At 43.8% G+C, this 21,804-nt stretch overlaps 1 long non-coding RNA gene across 1 annotated transcript in view; it reads left to right on the top strand.

Moving 5' to 3' along the window:
• Nucleotides 1–2,072: 2,072 nt before the first annotated feature.
• The window catches only part of LOC147730946 (uncharacterized), an 85,491-nt gene continuing 65,759 nt past the window's right edge, over nucleotides 2,073–21,804 (top strand). Inside the window, exon 1 of the long non-coding RNA XR_015308614.1 lies at nucleotides 2,073–2,252. This is a non-coding gene — a long non-coding RNA (uncharacterized LOC147730946). The remainder of the gene's footprint in view (nucleotides 2,253–21,804) is intronic.

Here is a 21,804-nt window from a genome sequence, read left to right as displayed (position 1 = left end):
TATAGAAACCTTGTAAAATAGTCTATTCCTGGTGCTGAAAGCCCTTTATCTAAAGCATAATTGAAGACTTTTCTTTTTCTTTTCAAGAATAAGATTCATGATAAGCTTAACCTTTTACATAAAGTCTACAAACATACTTAAGAAATATCATTGTGACAATAAAAGGGGTGGGGGAATGTTATATCCTGTTTTCTTTTTTACCCCCCGTTGTTGTTTTCTCCCCTACAAGCTGTTATAAATTGATCTGAGTCGACCAGCAGCCCAGAAGTAGTTGCTCACACCCTTCCCTGCTGAGTGCCAGTATTGCCAAATGTTGTTACACGTTGTTAAACGTATTTAAAGCCCCTATGCGTTTGGCATAGGCCTCTTCGAAATTCATAGTGTGGAACATTTAATTCCTCCATGCAGCTAACAATTTTTTGTTTCCAGATATCCAAATGTAAAGAATAAGGGGGTGAGCGATGGATAGAGCTACTGAAACAAAATATTATTGGGCTTGTGTTAATAATTGACTGGCTTTAGAAGCACCAAATAAAACTAACATGTCTTCGGGCAGAATAGGTGTGCACAAGTAAAAAACGTATGAAGCCAACCACCTTTGCCTGCTTGAAATCAGCTATTTGGTACCATGGAATACATTTTATGGAAATTCCCCAGTGTATAGTAGGATAGCCATCTAGAAAGGAATGCGATTCTTTTATAGTTAGCCGCCCAAATTGATTTATTTCCTAGCTCCGAAATTACTTGCCAGTCACTTACTGAGACCTACATTCAATTTTTTCAAATACCCTCGATAGACAAGCAGGTACATCCGGCTCCGCAGCAAGATTCTGGAGAAACCTGTATTAAATGCCAAATCCAAATAATGGGATTATTACAAGTACTCTACTTATCGATTGAGTCGCTGGATTTACATCATTGCATTAAACCTGGAGAAAATGTGTGATCTTAATAAAGCTTAAAAAATTTTGTACACATTGTGGGCCGGCCTGTGCTTGTAGTTCCTTCCATGAAATAATTTTTGCTTGTCTAAAGATGTCAGCGAACGTTTTGAAACCTACGGAGTTACAATATCTAATGTCCTTCTCTTCGAGGGGCAGACCCATATCTATACTGTCCTGAAGCTGGACTAGGAAACATTAAAAGGAGTTTCATAGACTTTTCCCAGTGCATGCATGCGCCCACAGATATCTCGAAGAACTTTGAGTCTAGTATCATTCTCTCTAAAAAATACTTGTGTGCCAGGTGGCCTGATTTAAATTGGATGAAAGTACATCAAATAGTGCTGCCTGATAATAAATATGAATATTGGGGCACGCCAATCCACCTTGTGATTTATCAAGTTGTAAGACCGATAGCCTAAACCTCAGCAATTTTTTATTCCATATAGAGCTCTTCATTACTGAATCTAGTGCCTGAAAAGCTGTTAGGAATTTTTATCGGAACATTAGAGAATAACAAAATTTATAACGGAAGAATCAAAATTTTGAGCATTGATATACGCCCTATTATAGCCAAGGGGAGAAGAGCCCATTTATCAAGCAAGCCCTTGATTTGATATAATATTTTAATGTAATTCAACTGAAAAAGTCTAGAGAAGTTATTCGTAACGGATATGCCAAGGTATCTGATTGGGAGCCTTGCCTTAGGGCGAGACTGTAGTGATGGAGGTAGAGCATCCAATGCAACGTTAAATAGCAAAAGTTCTGTATCTGAAAGAAACACGTAGTGATAGATTCCTTACCTTAGAATTACCCCCATGCGTTGTTATAAACAAAATTGAGGCCTTAACATAGGTACTGTCTCAGAGGCACAAATCCTTTGTGTCACAGAGACAAGCAGGCCCTTTCACAGAGACAGGCAGGCCCTTTGACCTAGATTAGCCCTCATTTCACAATAACGAGCAACAGAGAGGCTATCCCCTTATCTGATCACTGTGTGCTCTGTGCACAGAAGTCGGTCCATCCTAAATACGTACTCTCCATGTCCAACAGGGACTAACCTACATCACAACAAATTCTTGGAAACAGACCAAGACACATCTTCCTCTGACTAACATTACCTCAATCCAAGACACCTTTCCAGTATAAGTATACCTCCCTTTGCCCAAGCAAACCAGAGAAGACAGAGACTTCCAGGGCGACACTCTGCCCGAGGCACTGCAACCTGCGTCATGCCACAGCTCCAGTTGGCAGAGGTCCATCACCCATCTGTGGGTGTCCAGCTCAAGATCAGGATGAAGTCCCACTAAGGTAAAGGGGTTAGACTAACTCCTAGGGGGATTCTTTGCTCTCTAAGACCTACACACATGCTAGGTACACTTAGGTACATCTAGTTAGGCATCATAGGGGTATAGGCTTTATCTTAATGCATTCTGTATTTCATGTATTTGTTCATTACTATTGCAAAATGGTAGAACTATACAAAGCCTTTTTATTTAACTGCACTGCTGGCCATAATTCTCTGCTACTGTCCAACAGTTGTGCAGCACATATAACCAGTACTAGAATAACAACTGTGCAATACATTTTATTGTAAACACACCAACTGTTTCTTCTATGTACTTCTCTGAGATGAGTGACTGAATGAAAAGTAATATATTGTTTCCATGATCCTGAGGGATGTGGGTTTTATGTTATGTGGTTGCCAGAAGCTATTCCCTTCTTGTCTTCAAGTAGTTTCTAGTGGCCTCTGAGCTAGCTGGTACACAGTAATTAAGTTTAATATACATAATGGGGGCATACAGACCTCAGTCCTATGCCAAGCATATCGTGTATGTTATTCCAATGCGCAGAACCTATAAGGGAAATAGGAACTACACTACAGCGTCAGGCTGGATCCGGAATGTTTTCATCCACAGTCTCCGTGCGCATCGGTAGGTGGCGTTGTGCGGCTCTGTGTCTGTCGTTGGTGTTGTGGTCGCCGAGATGACGTCGCGGCAACCTACTTAGACACCGTCCTCGCGCGCTGACGTCACTTCTTTCTTTTTCCACACCAGCAAGCGCAGATCCGGAGGGAGCGGTACGGTACCCCTAAGTTACTTTTTGACTGAGTTTTTTCAAGGCTTTTTGTCTCTTTTTTTTGAGTCAATCGAATCCTGGTGCAGCAGGGATGCCTAGCTTCAAGTCCTGCGGGACTGTCATCGAATGATGTCGGTGAAGTACCCGCACCGCGTCTGTCTTTACTGCCTGGAGTTCGACCACGACCCCAAGTCGTGCTCCGACTGCTGGGCGATGGCGCCGAAGACTTTGCGGGAGCGGTCCCAAAAGTTGCTGGAAGTCCGGCAGTCGACCTCCCATGCAGCTCAAGGTCCTGGTCCTGTGGGAGGTCGAGGGACTAGTTGTGGAGCCGCCACCACCGTTCGTTGAGTTCGAAGTCTTCGTACTCGGGGTCAGGTAAGACAAAGCATTCCAAGAAGTCCAAGAAGCGCCATCGCTCTCCGACTTCTCCTCGCTAGTTGCGCAACACGGCTGATTGTGCGGGTGATGTCTCATCCGCAGCTCCGGCGGAGCCTACGCAGTTGCTGCCAGCCTACCCGCCCTTCAGCGGGTAGGCCGGCAGCAACTCCCGCCATCAGCGACTCCCGCCCAGCTGCAGGAATTTCTGGCAGCCATGGCTCGCCTGTTTGGGCCTTCGGCCCCGCCGGTGCGCCTTCGGGCCTCGTGGGCCCGACTGGTGGTCCTGGCTCTTTACTGCCAGCGGCTCCGGCATCACCGTCGGCTCCGGCTCTGGCGCCGCCGAATCCCCATGGATCTAGGCTCGGATCCTGGTCGATGCCGGTTGACCTTGTGAATCCTCCATCAACGTCAACCCCACTGGTACCACCTCCGTCGTTACCCAGCCCTCCAGAGGAGGTCGACCCCGGTTTCAGCCCCCACCGGCGTCCCTCAATGCCGATTCCGATGCTGATTCCGATGCCGACGGGGGATTTCCTTCCCTATGTCTAGCCTTCTTATTTTCTGCCTGTTCATTAGCCTTCGGAGTAAGGGGAGGACTGGGAGGGGTCTGAGGACCCTCTCATAGCACAATGTGAGCTTGACCCGGACTGGGTAGAGGAGTGGGGGGATGCCAGTTGTCTTGCTACCTCTCCTGACCTTGGCATACTAACTCCACCTATGGAGGAGGTTACAAGTTATGCAGTGGTGTTGCATAGGGCGGCCGAGGCCCTGCGCCTTGGGCTCCCTACAGTGGCCGTCAGGACTATCCTCCTGACAGAAATGATTCAGCCGGCAGCTAACTTTATGGAGCCACTACTGCCTTTTAACGAAGCGCTTTCAGAAGTTCTTTTGTGCACTTGGTCAAGGCCCAACACTTGGGCTCCTGTGGCTAGGAACACCCCACTCCTGAGAGCTTGGTTGTCCAAGCCTCTACGTCCCAGAGCGCATTCCCTACCGCACCTCCGGACAGGGAATCCAAGAAACTGCAGCAGTTCGGTAAAAAAAAAATTTCTTCCGCCAGTTCAGGGCTGCGTGCGGTGAACACATCATGCCTTTTGGGCATTTATTCCCACTCTATGTGGGATACAGTGGCACATGTGCTGCCTCAATGTCCGGAAGAGGTCCCGACAGTGCTCTCTCAAGCTATTGCTGAAGAGAGGGATGCAGCCAAGTTCACTATCCGTTTATTTATTTTATTTATTTAATTTGTATAGCGCTACAGCTACCCACCAAGGGGTTTCCCGGCGCTAGTAGTTCAGAAATGCGTATTTTGCCAGTCAATATCAGATGTTAAAAAGCCACGTTTTTAATGCTTTCCTAAACTTCACATGGCTGACTTCCGAACGTAAGGAATGAGGCATCTTGTTCCAGAGGGATGGGCCTAAGAAGGCAAAGGATCTTCCCCCCATCCGTGATAATTTGATTTTGGGAATAATGAAATTGTTAGCGGTTGCTGATCTAAGGACTCTCGAAGGTAAGTAAGGATGCACAAGGTTCCGCAGATATTTAGGAGCAGTTCCAGTTGAAATTTTGTGCATAAAGCATAAGGATTAGAACCTAATCCTTATTTTCAATTTTCAACCAATGGAGGTCACGGATGTATTTAGTAGTGGGGCAGGACATAGGGATTTTGAAAAGAAGTCTCGCCGCTGCATTTTGTACTAATTGCAGCCTTCTGATTGTAGCTTTCTTTGCCCCTAGGTACAGCACATTACTATAATCTAGCCTTGAAGTAATCAAGGCATTGATGACAGTTTTTTTGGTGCCATCAAGGAGCATCCAGCAGATCTTCTTTAGCCATTTTAAGACTGCAAAACATGTAGCAGAAGTCTTAACGGCTTGCTGGTGCATATCTAAAGATTCGTCAATGATGACTCCCAAGTTACGTGCCTGTGAAACAGGTATAGGAAGAGGGCCCATTTCAGGTGGCCAGTGTTGTGGTCCCCAGGCCTCTCTATTTTTTCCAAGAATAATTAGCTCCGTTTTCTCGCCGTTAAGCTTAAGAAAATTATCCTGCATCCATCCAGCGATCTTACCTAACCCTAATTTTAGCATGGAAGGATGGTTACTTTCGGCTGAAGAAAGAGAGAAAAGGAGCTGTGAGTCGTCAGCATATGAAAACATATTCAAACCTGTCTCCTCAACTAATCTCGCAAGAGGACTCATATACAAATTAAAAAGCAGTGGACTTAAAATTGAGCCCTGTGGTACTCCATGTTTAAGAAGTAAAGTCTCAGAGCAGGCAGACTGAGAAAAAACTTGAAACGTACGATTGCTTAACAGTGACTCAATCCAATTTATGGCTGCGCCATGAATACCTATGGAGGAGAGTGTTCGTAACAGCACCACATGTGAAACAGTGTCGAACGCGGCACTCAGGTCTAATAATATGAGTGCCACAGTTTCTCCTCTATCTATCATGGAGCGGATGTTTTCTGTCACTCCAAGCAACGTCATTTCCGTAGAAAAACCTACACGGAATCCAGATTGTTGTAAAGGAAGGAGATCGTGTGTTTTTATGAATTCCGACAGCACCTGATGCACGTGCTTTTCCAAGATTTTTGAAAAGATAGGCAGAAGGGATATTGGTCTAAAGTTGGAGGGCATATTTGGATCTGCTCCAGCCTTCTTCAACAATGGGTGGACCATAGCATGCTTCCATTCTGCTGGAACGTATGCTTCCTGAAGAGAGGCATTAAGTAGATCTGTAATGGACGTCAATACATTTCTATTCAATTGTTTTAGGACAGAGCAGGGTAAGGGGTCCTTCGGTGAGCCGGATTTGATCGTATTTAGTAAATTGACAACCATGTCAGCATTTAGCGGTGGCCAACATTCTAAGGTTGCATGTCTTTTGTCAATGGCACAAGAGTCCAACTCTTTGGAAGCATCGCCAACTTCCATAATTGGATCACCAGGAATGATCGTATTAAGCTGGTGTTGATCTTTTTGTGCGAGCTCTATGCCCTTATGAATTTTGTCCACTTTGTTGACAAAGAAGGAAGCTAACTGATCACACTGTTTTTTGTTTAAATCGGGTGGTTTTTGAACAGTGTTAGATCCTGCAAGCTCTTTTACAACATTAAACAATGTTTTTGATTTGTTTAACGCCTCCGTAATTGTCATACAGACATAGTCTGTTTTTGCTCTTCTACATAACATCTGATAGTGCGTCAATTTAGATTTATAAGTTTGTTTGGCTTCCAGGGAATAGGTTTTCCGCCAATTGCGCTCCGCACTTTTGCATTTAGTTTTTTCTTCCTTTAGAGTGTCATTAAACCAAGGGGCAGGAGGATGACGGGTATGGCCTCTTAATTTTGTTTTAGGTAGGCAAGAATCAATGGCTGTCATGAGCCAATTCTGTACTGAAAGAGAAAGGCTTTTAATGTCTGATTTTGTACATGGGCCATTAGTTTCAAGAAAGGCATTTAAAGTATTAATGTCCAGCTTTTTTCACTTCCTAATATATTGAGCAATAGTTGATATATTTTCGTTTTTACCTAAATTAGTTTGAATGGAAAATTTTACTAGGAAGTGATCAGACCATGGGATGGGAAGGGCAGGGAATGTAATCATATCCAGGATATTGGAGAAAATGGGATCCAATAAGTGCCCTGCACGATGCGTGGGTCCAGTATTTTTCAAGATTAAATTGAGGGAGGCAAAATCAGAGATAAAGTCAGTTGCGATTGTACAGTTGGCATTAAAATAAATGCAAGGAGCTGGGGAGGTATGCTGAGTGCTAACAGTGTGGAAATAACAATTTAGACAAGTTTTAAAAGTTTTCAAAATCGGCAATTAAAATGCAATTTTAAACGATGGTAATTCCTAGTATCAGCTAAAGTAAGCAGCGTTTCTAAGGGAGCGAGTAGAATACTGTGCAATGCTGGCAAAACGCTTTCTAAATCACGAGCCTGCTTCCTAGGGGCTCCTTAAGTAGTGGAGAGCTAGAGCCTAGACATCACCGACTCGCTGGGCTGAGCGATTTCCACGACAGTGGCGCTCCGTCGCTACTCCTGGCTGCGGACAACTGGTTTTTCTGGGGATGTCCAAAACTCTCTGATGGACATGCACTTTGATGGCATTCGCAACAAAGCAGATAGTGTGTTGTAGCGCTTTAAGGACTCGCGGGCTATGCCCAAGTCCTTGGGCCTTTCCGCCACACGCCCTCCACTGCCTTCTACTTTTCTCTCCTTTTGTGGCCATGGAAGGGGCGGCCAACACTATCCCTTCAGAGCCACAGGCCTGCCCAACAACAGTGTCAGCGTGGCCTCGGAAGTGAGACCAGCTGGGTCAGGGGGCCAGCGGATGGGTCAGTCCACATCCACCCCGGCCACCACTGCCTCCAAACCTTCCTAGTCAAAAACAGCAGTTGATGGACAGAACGCAGAACAATGTTATACATTCACCCCAGTACAGAGATCTGGGCTTAAATCGATCTTTTTTTTCCTCACCATGCCATTCCTGTTTGAACCCAGCCATATGCAAATCAGTCTTGACCCTGTGCCCTATATGGAAAAGGGGCTTACCAACCACCCTGAATTGAAGGTGTGCGGTCGGAGGCCCGTTCAATCAGGAAGCGGCCGCAATCCTTGGTCCCTTGAAGTCCCACAACTATACCGCGCTCCCAATTGGAGCCTACCCCTCACCCTCCGCAAAATTCCAGATCGCCGCCACCTTGATGCACAATCTACCTTCTAATTGAACGGGCCTCCGACCGCACACCTTCAATTCAGGGTGGTTGGTAAGCCCCTTTTCCATTGTGCTCCCTTGGTCCAACCTTAATCCAACCATCCCTATTCTCATACATGGTTGTCCCTACACAGGTCCACGCCTCAGCCAACTGTGGCAGCTAGCTGTGAATCAGCCCTCCCCGACCAACCGGACACAGCGCAGCAGACCTGCCATTCTCGCGCTGATGTAATTATTTCCCCATCAATTCCTCAACGGAATACTCCCTTACCACTCACCAGGCTTTATTTCAGGCAGACAATAGTTGTCCTGATGATGATCCACTACCTCTGACTGGATCGAAACGCCGTCGACATGATATGTGGGCTTAATACTAGTTCACTATTATGTGCCTTAATTTGTTTTGTTCCCCACATATGTGAAGCAAGTGCATTGTAGAGTTTCTCCTTCTTGCTCCACTTTTTTACATGCCTGAAACACCCTATATGTTTGTATTGTTTTAATGTATGTATAGCATTGTGGATACAGGATTGTGTCCCACTGTTTTACTGTTTTCTTCATATTAATATACTTAACTATTGAATAAATTATAAGTCCGGCTGGACTTTTCTGTGGTCATTATAGTGCACAGTGTTGCCTATAATTATTGTAACCGTCAATTTCTATGTCAAGGACCATTGTCTTCTTTGCTATAGGAACAGTCCAGCCCGAACTGCCAAGCCAGGTCCTCCCTGGACTGGAAACAAGCATCCTAGGATTGGTTTCGGGCTTTCCCATGAGGCACAGGGTCAGACTGATTTGCATATGGCCATGTCTGACCTGGGGTGGCGGAGTGAGCTAAAGAATGATGATGGCTTAAACTCAGATCAGTTGACTGGGGGTGAGTGCTTGCAATGTTCAACACTCTGTCCATTATCCCCTTTGGTTTTGCTTTGTTTGCCCTAAGTTGGCAGGGTATGCCCAGACGTGGGTCCCTTGCTCACTTTGCCACTGGATTCAAGCTAGCCTGACTGATGATGGCTGATTAGCCAGAAACCGGTCCCAGGATGCGTGTTTCGGGTCCAGGGAGGGCAAGGCTTGGCAGTTCGGGCTGGACTGTTCCCATGAGACACAGGGTCAGACTGATTTGCATATGGCTATTTCTGAACTTGGGTGGCAGAGTGAGCTAAAGAATGATGATGGATTAAACCCAGATCAGTTGACTGGGGGTGAGTGCTTGCAATGTTCAACACTTCTTCCATCATCCCCTTTGGTTTTGCTTTGTTTGCCCTAAGTTGGCAGGGTATGTCCAGACTTGGGTCCCTTGCTCACTTTGCCACTGGATTCAAGCTAGCCTGGCTGATGACTGCTGATTAGCCAGAAACCGCTCCCAGGATGCTAGTTCCGGTCCAGGGAAGACATGGTTTGGCAGTTCCGGCTGGAGTGCTCCCATGCGGCACAGGGTCAGACTGATTTGCATATGGCCATGTCTGAACAGGGGTGACGGAGTGAGCTAAAGAATGATGATGGATTAAACCCAGATCAGTTGAATGGGGGTGAGTGCTTGCAATGTTCAACATTCCATCCATCATCCCCTTTCGTTTTGCTTTCCAAACATTCGTAGTCTGTTTTTTCAGGCCCATCAAATGCCAGTGGGTGGCAAGATTCGCCATCACCTCCCCCACTGGCTCACCTTCACTTTGGACAGGTTGGTTGTACAAATAGTCCAAAGGGGGTACTCCATCCCCTTCGAGACAACCCCTCTAGCCATGCTACCCCAGTACCACCGCATGCCAGGGATCACTTGGCTTTTCTTAAACAGGAAGTCGCTGCCCTCTTGGCCAAGGGGGCCCTCGAGCGCGCTCCTGCGCCAGAAGTGGGACGTGGTTGTTACTCCTACTACTTTCTAGTGCCACAGAAGGACAAGGGCCTGTGTCCTATCTTGGACCGCAGGGACGTCAATCGCTTCCTCTGGAAGAAGAATTTCAAGAAGTTAATTCTGGCTCAGGTCTTGTCTGCCCTCAACCCTGGAGACTGGATGGTAGTGCATATTTTCACAATCCCGTCCTACCGGCCCACCGGAGTTACCTGTGGTTTATGGTAGGCCACAAGCACTTTGTTTACCTTGCTCCCCTATGGCCTAAGCAGTGCCCCTCGGGTGTTCACGAAAGTGATGGCCGTGGTCGCAGCTCATCTGTGCAGATCATGGGTTCTAGTCTTCCCCTATCTCGACGACTGGCTGTTGAAGGCAGGCTCGCCCCGGACAGTCGTCTCCCACCTCCAGACTACGGCCAACCTCCTGCATTTGCTGGGGTTCTCCATCAATGTGCCAAAGTCACACCTGATTCCCTCTCAGAAGCTCCTTTTCATAGGAGCGGTTCTGGACACGGCGCAGTTTCTGGTCTATCCTCCTAAACAGCGAGTCCGGCACATCCGAGCTATGATTCCGATCTTTCAGCCCTTGTCCTGGGTTTCGGTCAGAATGACCCTGAGGCTGCTGGGCCTCATGGCCTCCTTCATACTGTTGATCAATCATGCCAGTTGGCATATGCAGGCTCTTCAGTGGAACCTGAAGTTCCAGTGGGCGCAGCATCAAGGGAACCTGTCAGATTACACCCAGATCTTGCAGGGCACTGCACAACAATTGCAGTGGTAGCTCACGAACCGGCATTGGGTCAATGGCAGATCCCTCTCCCTTCCTCAACCGGAGCACACAGTGGTGACGGATGCATCCCTCGTGGGATGGGGAGGCCACATGGGAGAGGCGGAGATCAGAGACCTCCCTATGTTAGGCGGCTCTGCACCTCTGGACATGTCTGGACAATAAGGGCATTTTCCTGGTGGTTTATCACCTGGCAGGTTCACTGAACGCCAGAGCGGACAAACTCAGCTGCCGGTGCATGATGGATCACGAATGGCGTCTTCACTCGGAGGTGGCGCAAGGTCTCTGTCAACGGTGGGAAGAGCGTTTGTTAGATCTATTCGCCGCCGAAAAGAACGTGCACTGTCAGCAGTTCTGCGCGCTGGAATTTCCAAGGCGCCAGCCGCTATGCAGCAGTTTTCGTCGCGAGTGGAGTCGCGGTCTGTTGTACGTCTTTCCGCCTATGCCTCTTTTGCCCGGAGTGCTGAAGAAGATCAAGCTCGACGGGGCCCAAGCTATTCTTATGGCTCCAGACTGGGCACAGAGAGTTTGGTATCCCGAGCTACTCAGTATGACCATGATTCCCACGATCCGTCTGCCTCTTCAGGAGAATCTTCTGTCGCAGCAGCAGGGGACGGTCCTCCACCTGAACCTCTCCAGTCTCCACCTCTTTGCATGGAGATTGAGTGCCGAAAGTTGATTCCTTTCAACTTGCCTCCTGAAGTCTGTGATGCCATTCTGGCAGCTAGGCGTCCCTCCACTAAGTTGGTATACGCCTGCAGGTGGAACAACTTTGTGGCATGGTGCACAGCAAAGGCTGTGGATCCCCTTTCTGCCTCTTTCAGAATTCCTTTTGTTCCTTCTTTCTCTGGCCCGCCAGTGTTCTGCTCTGGGCACTATCAAGGGCTACCTTTCTGCTATTTCAGCCTTTCTTAGGCTTCCTGATCAGCCCTCTCTTTTCAAGTCCCCTGTTGTAAATAGATTCCTCAAAGCATTACTCATCCTTTTCCGCCTATTCCCTTCGTAATGCCTCAGTGGGATTTGAACCTGGTTCTCACATATTTAACGTGCGTTCCCTTTGAGCCTCTTCACAACTGTCCTTTTCGTCTGTTAACTTTGAAGACTACTTTCCTGGTTGCCATCACCTCTGCCAGGAGAGTGAGTGAGCTCAAACCTCTTTCTTGTAAACCTCCTTTTCTGTCAGTTTTTTTGCCCTCCCCAGCATTGAAGCTTTTAAATTTGCCCGAATGCGAATTTGTATTGCAAGTGGTTCTATAAAAAAAATAATAAAAGCGGGGAAAAGGGGGCACCCATGACGTGTGCCTCTTTTGATCTTAATTAGACCTGCTACCCTGGAATTAACCACCAGCTTTGCTTGGGTGCCGTTATATTAGTTGGTTAGCATTGAAATCACCGGGGAGACCGAATTTTCCTAAGCAGAAAAAAAGGTTGACCCAATTTACCAGATTGAATGCCTTCTCTGCATCGATCATCATCATTACCTGATTTACTAAAAAATAATCTGTGGCCTGGATCAGAAACTTAGTATTGGAAGACCTTAAACGCCCTACAACAAATCCAGTCTGATGTGGATGTAATATTTGTTGTGCTGCTGGAGAAACACGGATCGCACAAAACTTCATTTGTAATTTATAGTCTGTATTAAGCAGGCTAATTGGCTTGTAGGAATGCAGAGATTTTGGGTTCTTATACTTTTTAAGAAATGATACTATAATTGCTTCTGAAAAGGTCGAGTGGATCTTGCCCCCACTTTTAATAAAATGAAATAGAGCAACTAAAAATGGAAGAAGTTCATTTGAAAATGTTTAGAAAAATTATGTAGGTAGCCCATCATTACTGCAAGCTTTTGCATTGAAGATTCAACAAGCTTTAAATTGAATGCCCTAGAGAGTTATTGGCTGCAACATCGCCTAATGATTCGATTCACATAGAAGAGGCAAAGTCAATGAGGTGTAGTACTGACTGATAAGGCTCTCAGGTACTGTATATTGACTGGTAAATTTTAGAATAATGTTGAATTTTTTTTTATTTCATCCTGGTCTGTAATGTTCTGGCCTGTGATTGGGTGTTCTAAAGAAATTACTAATTCCTTCTCTTTGTTTAGTCAGTTGACCAGGTAAGAAAATTGCTGATGTGTTGATTCTCCTCAAATATTTTTTGTTGGTGAATGCTTGACTTTTTGATTTCTTCAAGAGTAAAGAAGCCCCAAAGATTTTGTTTTGCAGTGGCAATTGATCCTGGCTCTATCTCGTGCCCATTATTTTTTTTCCCTTATTCTAACTGCATTTTCCAGAGTGGCCTGCTATCTGCTTAATACGTTCCTTATGTTTTCTTGATTATATTGTCATGATCCTTCCCCTTAAGGTTGCTTTAAAATGCCTCCCAAGTAGAGAATAACCGAGCTGTATGGAATTGAGGGTAAAAAAACTCTAAAATAACCAGCTTTGTCTCCTCCACCCAGTCAGGATCTGACAGCAAGGATCTATCAAATTGCCATCTAGATCCATCACTATCTTTTGGGCGAATTTCAACCTCTAAAGAAACAAGGGACTGACCTGAAAATGCATTGGATAGGATCTCTGTTTAGTCCCTGTTTAATGATTTCAATATCAGAAAAAAATCAATTTGTGACCCAGTTTTAACTCCTTGGACACTCATGACGAGCTCAGCTCGTCATGATGTATACCTCCGTACACTCATGACGAGCTGAGCTCGTCATGAACAATGGTAATCCTGAGAAGTCAGCACAGCAGGAAAATAACGCTAGCATTGATGTGGTTAAATTTGAACAAAGAACATGTAAACTGTCTACCTTCTGGGTAATCCTCTCTCCAGGGTTCATTCAGCTGGAAGCTGGCCTTTAATACTTCTAATATATTTTTGCTTTTGGTCTTGAGCTGCTTTTTGTTTTTGTTGGAGGTGGCTTTAACAAGATGTTGTATAAAATGTAAGTCTCCCCAGCAAATCAAAGGACCTACAGCTCCGAGAGCAAGATTGAAAATCCTGACAAGGGTATCTGTTTTGTCACTAATAGGACCATAGTAGTTTATAAAATTAACATTTTGCCCGTTAATTAATACTTTGAGCTATAGCCACCTCCCATGTATGTCTCAAATGTCTTTTCTCACCTACCAGTCGACTTTTCTACTTAAATATATGGTGACTCCCCAAACTGCAGAACTTGCTGACACAAAAATGCATGTGAGCACAAATGTGGGATTCGCAATTTTGGTGTATTACTCTTTAAATGGGTCTCTTGAAAATAGATAACAGCAGGTGTAAGGGAAGCTAGCCCGCTCATCACACTAGCATATTTTCACTTATTGGCTATCCCATTAATATTGCATGACAAAATCCGAATAGTACTTTCTAAAGATAGGCACATTTAAAAAGAAAGACTTTTTTTCCTTGCACTTCGCTTCGTCACCCTTCTTCTTCACTTCACTTATGTTTTGTTTTATAAAATCCAGTAATTGTTTTCTGATTTCCTTCCATCTGCTCATTTTACCACCTAAAAAGTGCTCCCCCCACCACCCTGGTTGTGTCCCCTGAAAACCCAGAGTGCACCCCAAATATGGAGGGGAGAGCCCGTCTCGCTCCCCTCCCTGTGATGTTAAAGCTGTCGGGCCTTGGTTTGGCACTTGTGTCATCACATCAATAGTGACCACCATAACTTGATTCGCCGTCAACAAAAAAAAAATCAACTTACATTTTACATCCTCATCCCAGCCTCACCCCCCGCCTCCCCAATTACTATTTCAGTTTTTTTGTTGGAGAGTCTCTTTCACCTGTTCCACTGAATTTGAAGAATTTGAAACTGTCCTTTGACACGTATTTGGGATCACTGAAATAATATTGAGGGACAGAATATCGACCATCAAGAATATCGTTGAAAAAATATCGACAGTCAAAATATCGAGTTTCTATCTACAAACAAGTAAGTACAAAAATATCAAGTTAAAAATATCGTTTACTGAAATATATTTTTGAAAAATATCGACTTTACTAAAAACAATGTTAAATTAAATTAATATTAAAAATGTATTACTAATATATACTTAAAAATACTTAAATTAACTTATAATAATTAAATAATTAATGAAAGTAAAACATTTTTTATTTCATATTTGTTAAAACATATATATATAGTAACAAAACATAATTAAATAATAGCCAATATTATTAACGTACAATAACAAAAGTGTACCAATTACTATTCCCACTCCAAAGAGTGCAAGCATAGGGAAAGCGTTGGATAGCGTAGGGGTTAAAATTACTATTCCCACTCCAGTGGGTGCAACACTAGGGAAAACGTTGGATAGCGTAGAGGTAAAATTTACTATTCCCACTCCAGTGGGTGCAACAGTAGGGAAAGCGTTGGATAGCGTAAGGGTAAAAATTACTATTCCCACTCCAAAGAGTGCAACAGTAGGGAAAGTGTTGGAGAGCGTAAGGGTAAAAATTACTATTTCCACTCCAAATAGTGCAACAGTAGGGAAAGCATTGGATAGCGTAGGGGTAAAAATTACTATTCCCACTCCAGTGGGTGCAACAGTAGGGAAAGCGTTGGATAGCGTAGGGGTTAAAATTACTATTCCAACTCCAAAGCGTGCTACAATAGGGAAAGCGTAGGATAGCGTAGGGGTTAAAATTACTATTCCCACTCCAGTGGGTGCAACAGTAGGGAAAGCGTTGGATAGCGTAGGGGTTAAAATTACTATTCCCACTCCAGCGGGTGCAACAGTAGGGAAAACGTTGGATACCGTAGAGGTAAAATTTACTATTCCCACTCCAGTGGGTGCAACAGTAGGGAAAGCGTTGGATAGCGTAAGGGTAAAAATTACTATTCCCACTCCAAAGAGTGCAACAGTAGGGAAAGCGTTGGATAGCGTAAGGGTAAAAATTACTATTCCCCGTCCAAAGAGTGCAACAGTAGGGAAAGCATTGGATAGCGTAGGGGTAAAAATTACTATTCCCACTTCAGTGGGTGCAACAGTAGGGAAAGCGTTGGATAGCGTAGGGGCTAAAATTACTATTCCCACTCCAAAGAGTGCAACAATAGGGAAAGCGTTGGATAGCGTAGGGGTTAAAATTACTATTCCCACTCCAGTGGGTGCAACAGTAGGGAAAGCGTTGGATAGCGTAGGGGTTAAAATTACTATTCCCACTCCAAAGAGTGCAACAGTAGGGAAAGCGTTGGATAGCCTAGGGGTTAAAATTACTATTCCCACTCCAGTGGGTGCAACAGTAGGGAAAGCGTTGGATAGCGTAGGGGTTAAAATTACTATTCCCACTCCAAAGAGTGCAACAGTAGGGAAAGCGTTGGATAGCGTAGGGGTTAAAATTACTATTCCCACTCAAAGAGTGCAACAGTAGGGAAAGCGTTGGATAGCGTAGGGGTTAAAATTACTATTTCCACTCCAGTGGGTGCAACAGTAGGGAAAACGTTGGATAGCGTAAGGGTTAAATTACTATTCCCACTCCAGAGAATACAACATTAGGGAAAGTAAATACTTCATATATTATTTAATAATTTAAAAATGAATGTCTATTAATAATTAATTAAAAATAAATAACAAATTTATATATTATAATAATTAATATATTACAATTAATAATTAACAATAATTTTTTCAATTGATCACCTATTAATACAAATTAATTCAAAATTAACAATTAATTATTTAATAATTAAAAATTATTTAACAAATATTTCCAATTAAATAAATTTAAATAAATTAAATTATTTAATTAATTATTAATAAATTACTTCCCACCCTATTCCCCTATAAACCCACAACCCGCTACAGAAAATAAATTAGTAAAATTTACATCATTACCAATTAATCAATTAATTAAAATTAATTACCAATTAAAATTTAATTAATTAACAGATATAAATTCATTAAAAATTACTATCAATAAATAAATTTACATAGGTAATTAATTATAATTAAATTACTTCCCACCCTATTCCCCTATAAACCCACAACTCGCTACAGAATTAAATTACGCAATAATTATAAAAACAAAATTCATTAATTAAAATTAATTATAACATAAATACACACTTTTCACACATATTATAACATAAAAATACACTATAAAAAATTAGATATTATAAAAAAATCGATATTTTTAACTATCTATATTATATACTTCGATATTTTAACTTTCTATATTTTTATCAGTCGATATTAAATCACTTACCTTAAAAACGATATTTTGGTTATCAATATTCTGTCCTGTCGATATTTTGTCCAGTCTATATTTACTATTCGATATTATGTCCAAACGATATTTTGGAGTCGATATTATGTCTGTGCATCACGTATTTGGACTACAGATGCCTGGGATAATTGATTCTTTAATTCATTCAGCTTTGTTCTGAAATCACGTCATCGTCTTTCAGCTGCAGCGGACATGTCGGAATAGATGTTAAACCTAAATGTATCTTCTGTTTGAAATCCCTTCATTTTGTTGTCGGCAGCTAGAATGGACTCCTTTATACAATAGTCGCCAAAATTGACAAGGAATGTGCGTGGATATTTGGTGTTAGGCTGTTGATGGACTGGGACACAATGAGCTCTCATGATCAAGTGAAAGTCACTACTGGACTGTTCACCTGGGATCTCATACTTTTGAATGAGATCTGAAACAAATTCAATGGGCTCTTGCCCAGTTTTCTGTCCATGCGGGATACCCACAAAACTAAATTTTGGCCTCCTTGATCTGTTCTCAAACTCTTTGAACTTAATCTGGATTTCCTCGAGCTCACTATAATGTTTTGATTGACCAAGGTTCAAGTTTTTTCTGGACGTCCTCGAGATCAGAGATTCACTGCTGTGCAAGGGCTAGTTTCTCCTTTAGCTGCGAGATATTTTCATTGATCTTTTCTAGCTAGCCCTTGACTTCTTTGTGGGCTTTTTTCTGTGCATTCCTTAATTGCCTTATTTCCTGCAAAATTTCGCTCAGTGTTACTTGTGATTGGAGGTTATCTATGACTTCTTTTGTCAGGCATTCCTTATTTCTCCCTCACTCCAATTGTACATTTTCTTTGCCTTGTACTCTTGGGTTAGAAATTTATTTTCGAGATTATGGATGCCCCTTAGAAATGTCCTGTGCATTGGTTCCAAACATGGAGACATTGCTTGCCTTGGGCAATGGACTCGATGGAAGAAATTTAGCTAGCAGTTGTACATCTTGGACCTCTGCCGGAGGTTCAGCCACTACCTGTGCTGCTATCTATACCACTTTCTGCCCAAACAGCGGATATGAGGGTTTGGATCCGAAGTTATTGGTTAGTAGTATCACTGGTGCCTCTGGAGAGCAACTATTAACTCAAGCTACAACCTCCTGCAAAGAAGGTCTTTCTAGAAATTTGAGAGCTCCTTGTCTTGACTCGGCGAGCAGCCTGCCTCTCCCGACTGAGGTGAGGCCAGGAGTCTGTAGCGCGAGACGCTGAGATTAGGACTCTTGTTACTCTTCCCTGTATTGGCTTCCAGATTCTCTGGGCCTAATGGGCTTAATGTTTCCATCTGTTTTTAGTCACCCTGTTTTTTCGGTGCTTTGTTAGTCTTGGGATTCTTGGCTGGCCCACCACGTGCAGTCAGCCGCTTCATAATGCCTGCACATGACTAGGTTGAAACTTGTATCAGACTGCTGCTCTAAAGCACTAGAGGGTAACAGAGAGGGGCTGTGAGCAGAGGGGTAGCAAACTGCACTCAAAACCTACGAGGGGCTACCTCCGCTACTAATCTGGCTCGCTGCCCACACTAAGAACTGGAGATATATAGTGCTTTCAAGCCAGCTTCCAGCAGATCTCCCCCAAAAATGCACCAAAAAATAAACCACCTCCTACCTCACCGTCTGAACTGCTAAGTCCAGTCCCAGGCAGATTGTAACTCGAAGCAGCTTCTGAGGTCATAGTAGCAGGACTGTATGACATCTGTAGCAGGAGCCTAGATCTGAATGGATTTTCTCCTCTCCACAAGTGCTCCATAGCCCCGGGTGAAAAAATATGTGGAGGCAGCCAGCACTCTTGAGGCTTAATAGCAAGAACTAAGTGGATGTTGCGCCGCAGTAGGGAATGCCAGAAGTGGCGGCATGAAATAGTGAGAGTACGAGCCCACCTCAGCCCGACTCTGTCTCTATCCATACTCTATCAATACACAGCGAAAAATGAGACTGCTTCCTGTAATTCCTATGACCTCGACAGCACCCGCAGCTTCGTATCTGCAGCCTGATGAGGGATTCCACTGCTCCACTTCGAGCAAACGCGGCGGTCAGCACCGGATGTGGCATGACCACTAGCCAAAGAGCGTGGCAGATCGCTCTTTCCGGTTTGAAACCTTATCTAGAAGTGTGTCTGGGAATGTTGCATTGCTAGGTGGAGGTCTGTAAAGGAGCAGGAATTACCAGGAGGAAGATGATGTAGGATTGCATCTGGTGAAAAGGTCCTCACAATCTTTAATGAAGATGTCGTCTACTTTAGTGATGTGTAATATTTGTCTGAACACAACAGCTAGGCCACCTCCTTTTTTGCCCATACAATTTTTGGTGAATGTTTGATAGCCCATAGTGGAACAGCTTTATGCAGGACTGGAGACAAATATCCCAGCCATGATTCAGTTATGAAGAGTAGACAGTTTAGAGAATATACTTTGGCGATACCGTGACTTTGATTTGTAGAAGAGTGAGCAGTATTTTGTGGCCTTGCAGCAGGAGTGTCCCTAGTGTTACTATTAGCTGTATGAGGATAGCAATTGTGTAGCTTGTCTGTATCGTGTTCGTCGTCCAGCAGGCTAAGAAGGCATTTTGATGGGTCTGCCTGTGTAGATGGTGGAGACAGTGGTTGAGAGTGAGTTGGCGTGCTGTTGTTTTTGTAGTGTATCCTTGTTGTGCAGTAGACATGGAGAAGTGAAGTTGGGAGGTGTGGCACATTGCTTATTTGGTTTGTGTCTGTTTAGGGTTAAAGGTGTATGAGTTAGAGGTTATGGTGCAGCATATGGATCATGTAGTACGGTTCTAAATTGTCCAATTGATGAGAGGCTGTTAAAAGAGAATTGCTGTGTTGCTGTATATGTGTTAGGTGGGGTAGACGAGAGAAAGCTTGGCATGGTGTATTGCTTTTTAAAATCTACCATTGTTAGAAGTTACAGGTGAAAATGTCAGCACAAATTGCTGTTTTTTTCCAACTCAGTTTCAATATTTTTTATTTCAACTGTTACTTTATATAGTAACACCTTAAAGGATCTACACCAATGACCCCTTGCTGAGTTCAGAATTGTGTCTACTTGCATAGCTTTGAGGAATCTACCATCGGTTTCACACCCATTGCTACCACTAACTTGAATCTGGTTGGAAGCATAGAAAATAGGAAAATGTTGAAAAATTAGGTTATTTTACAAAGGTCTGCCTGTTCCTGGAAGCTGGGAAGATGGTGATTGCAGCACCACAAACCCTTGGTGTATACCATTTGCAGGGGGGAGGGGGGAACGACACATCCTGCGACAGCACCCTTTTCCGATTTTCCCCCCAAAACCCACATTATAGAAAATGGACTATCACCAAGAGTTGGTACGGTCATATTCGTGATAGAGGCACATGAGTATCGGCAGACAGAGGTGTTCTACACATGGATACATTTTCCAGCAGCACACGCTGTGACAAAAGATTTCCACTATTACAAAATAGAGGAACCTCCGGATATATACACACCTTTCGAGGACTTTGAAATCCCACTAACTTACCAAGAGCACCTGCTCTGGTTTAATGGCGCCCTAAAACATCAAAATTACATCTACCATCGGTTTCACACCCATTGCTACCACTAACTTGAATCTGGTTGGAAGCATAGAAAATAGGAAAATGTTGAAAAATTAGGTTATTTTACAAAGGTCTGCCTGTTCCTGGAAGCTGGGAAGATGGTGATTGCAGCACCACAAACCCTTGGTGTATACCATTTGCAGGGGGGAGGGGGGAACGACACATCCTGCGACAGCACCCTTTTCCGATTTTCCCCCCAAAACCCACATTATAGAAAATGGACTATCACCAAGAGTTGGTACGGTCATATTCGTGATAGAGGCACATGAGTATCGGCAGACAGAGGTGTTCTACACATGGATACATTTTCCAGCAGCACACGCTGTGACAAAAGATTTCCACTATTACAAAATAGAGGAACCTCCGGATATATACACACCTTTCGAGGACTTTGAAATCCCACTAACTTACCAAGAGCACCTGCTCTGGTTTAATGGCGCCCTAAAACATCAAAATTACATCACCAGGCACGGTCCACTAGGTAGACCAGGAGCCACGTTGCCGGTTCTAGCCAGCTACACAGCACACCCAGACATTGAAACAATGTCAAGCAAAGAACTCTTAGTTAAAATAAAAGAATTAACAAAAGCATATAGAGATTTAGTTCAAATCACACTTGACAGTACAAACTACAGATTAGAACAACTAATTGAAAACCCTGAAAAAACGTTTATCAAAAAAAATCTCAATTCTCAAAAAAAGAAATGGGAGGGTAATAAACAAACTACTCCCAGAGAAAAAACAATTTCAGTCCAGAGGAAGGTCTCCCCAAAGGAGAAATAAATCTCCAGGAGGAGGGGACAAGTCTCCCCAAAGGGAGCCCTCTGAAAAAAGATATAACCTTAGAGATAGGGATAAATTGAGAAAACCTGATAGATATCAAGATATTGATACACGTCCTTCTCGATCTTTTCAGACTTCCTCACAGAAATCGGAAAGAAGAGGACGGCCAGAACACAAGGAAGAGCACGTCAAGTCCAAAGAAAAAGAACCTGCTCATCAAAGTAAAAAATCACAATTTCCCAGGGCGCTAGAGGGCGCACTAGCAGCATGGCCGCACTAATGTGAGGCTCCTGGAGCCTGGAGACCTTATCCGTCATTAATCCTACTTTACCACCATCTGTGCTTACTTTGTCCGTGAATCCTGCTAGAGGCTGGCCTGATACGCCTTCGGTTCAACTTTCATCCATTTTCGACGTTCCTGGC

This window comes from Lissotriton vulgaris, chromosome 2_1, assembly GCF_964263255.1.
Source record: "Lissotriton vulgaris chromosome 2_1, aLisVul1.2, whole genome shotgun sequence".
NCBI lineage: Eukaryota > Metazoa > Chordata > Amphibia > Caudata > Salamandridae > Lissotriton > Lissotriton vulgaris.
This window is presented reverse-complemented; position numbering and strand designations above follow the sequence as displayed.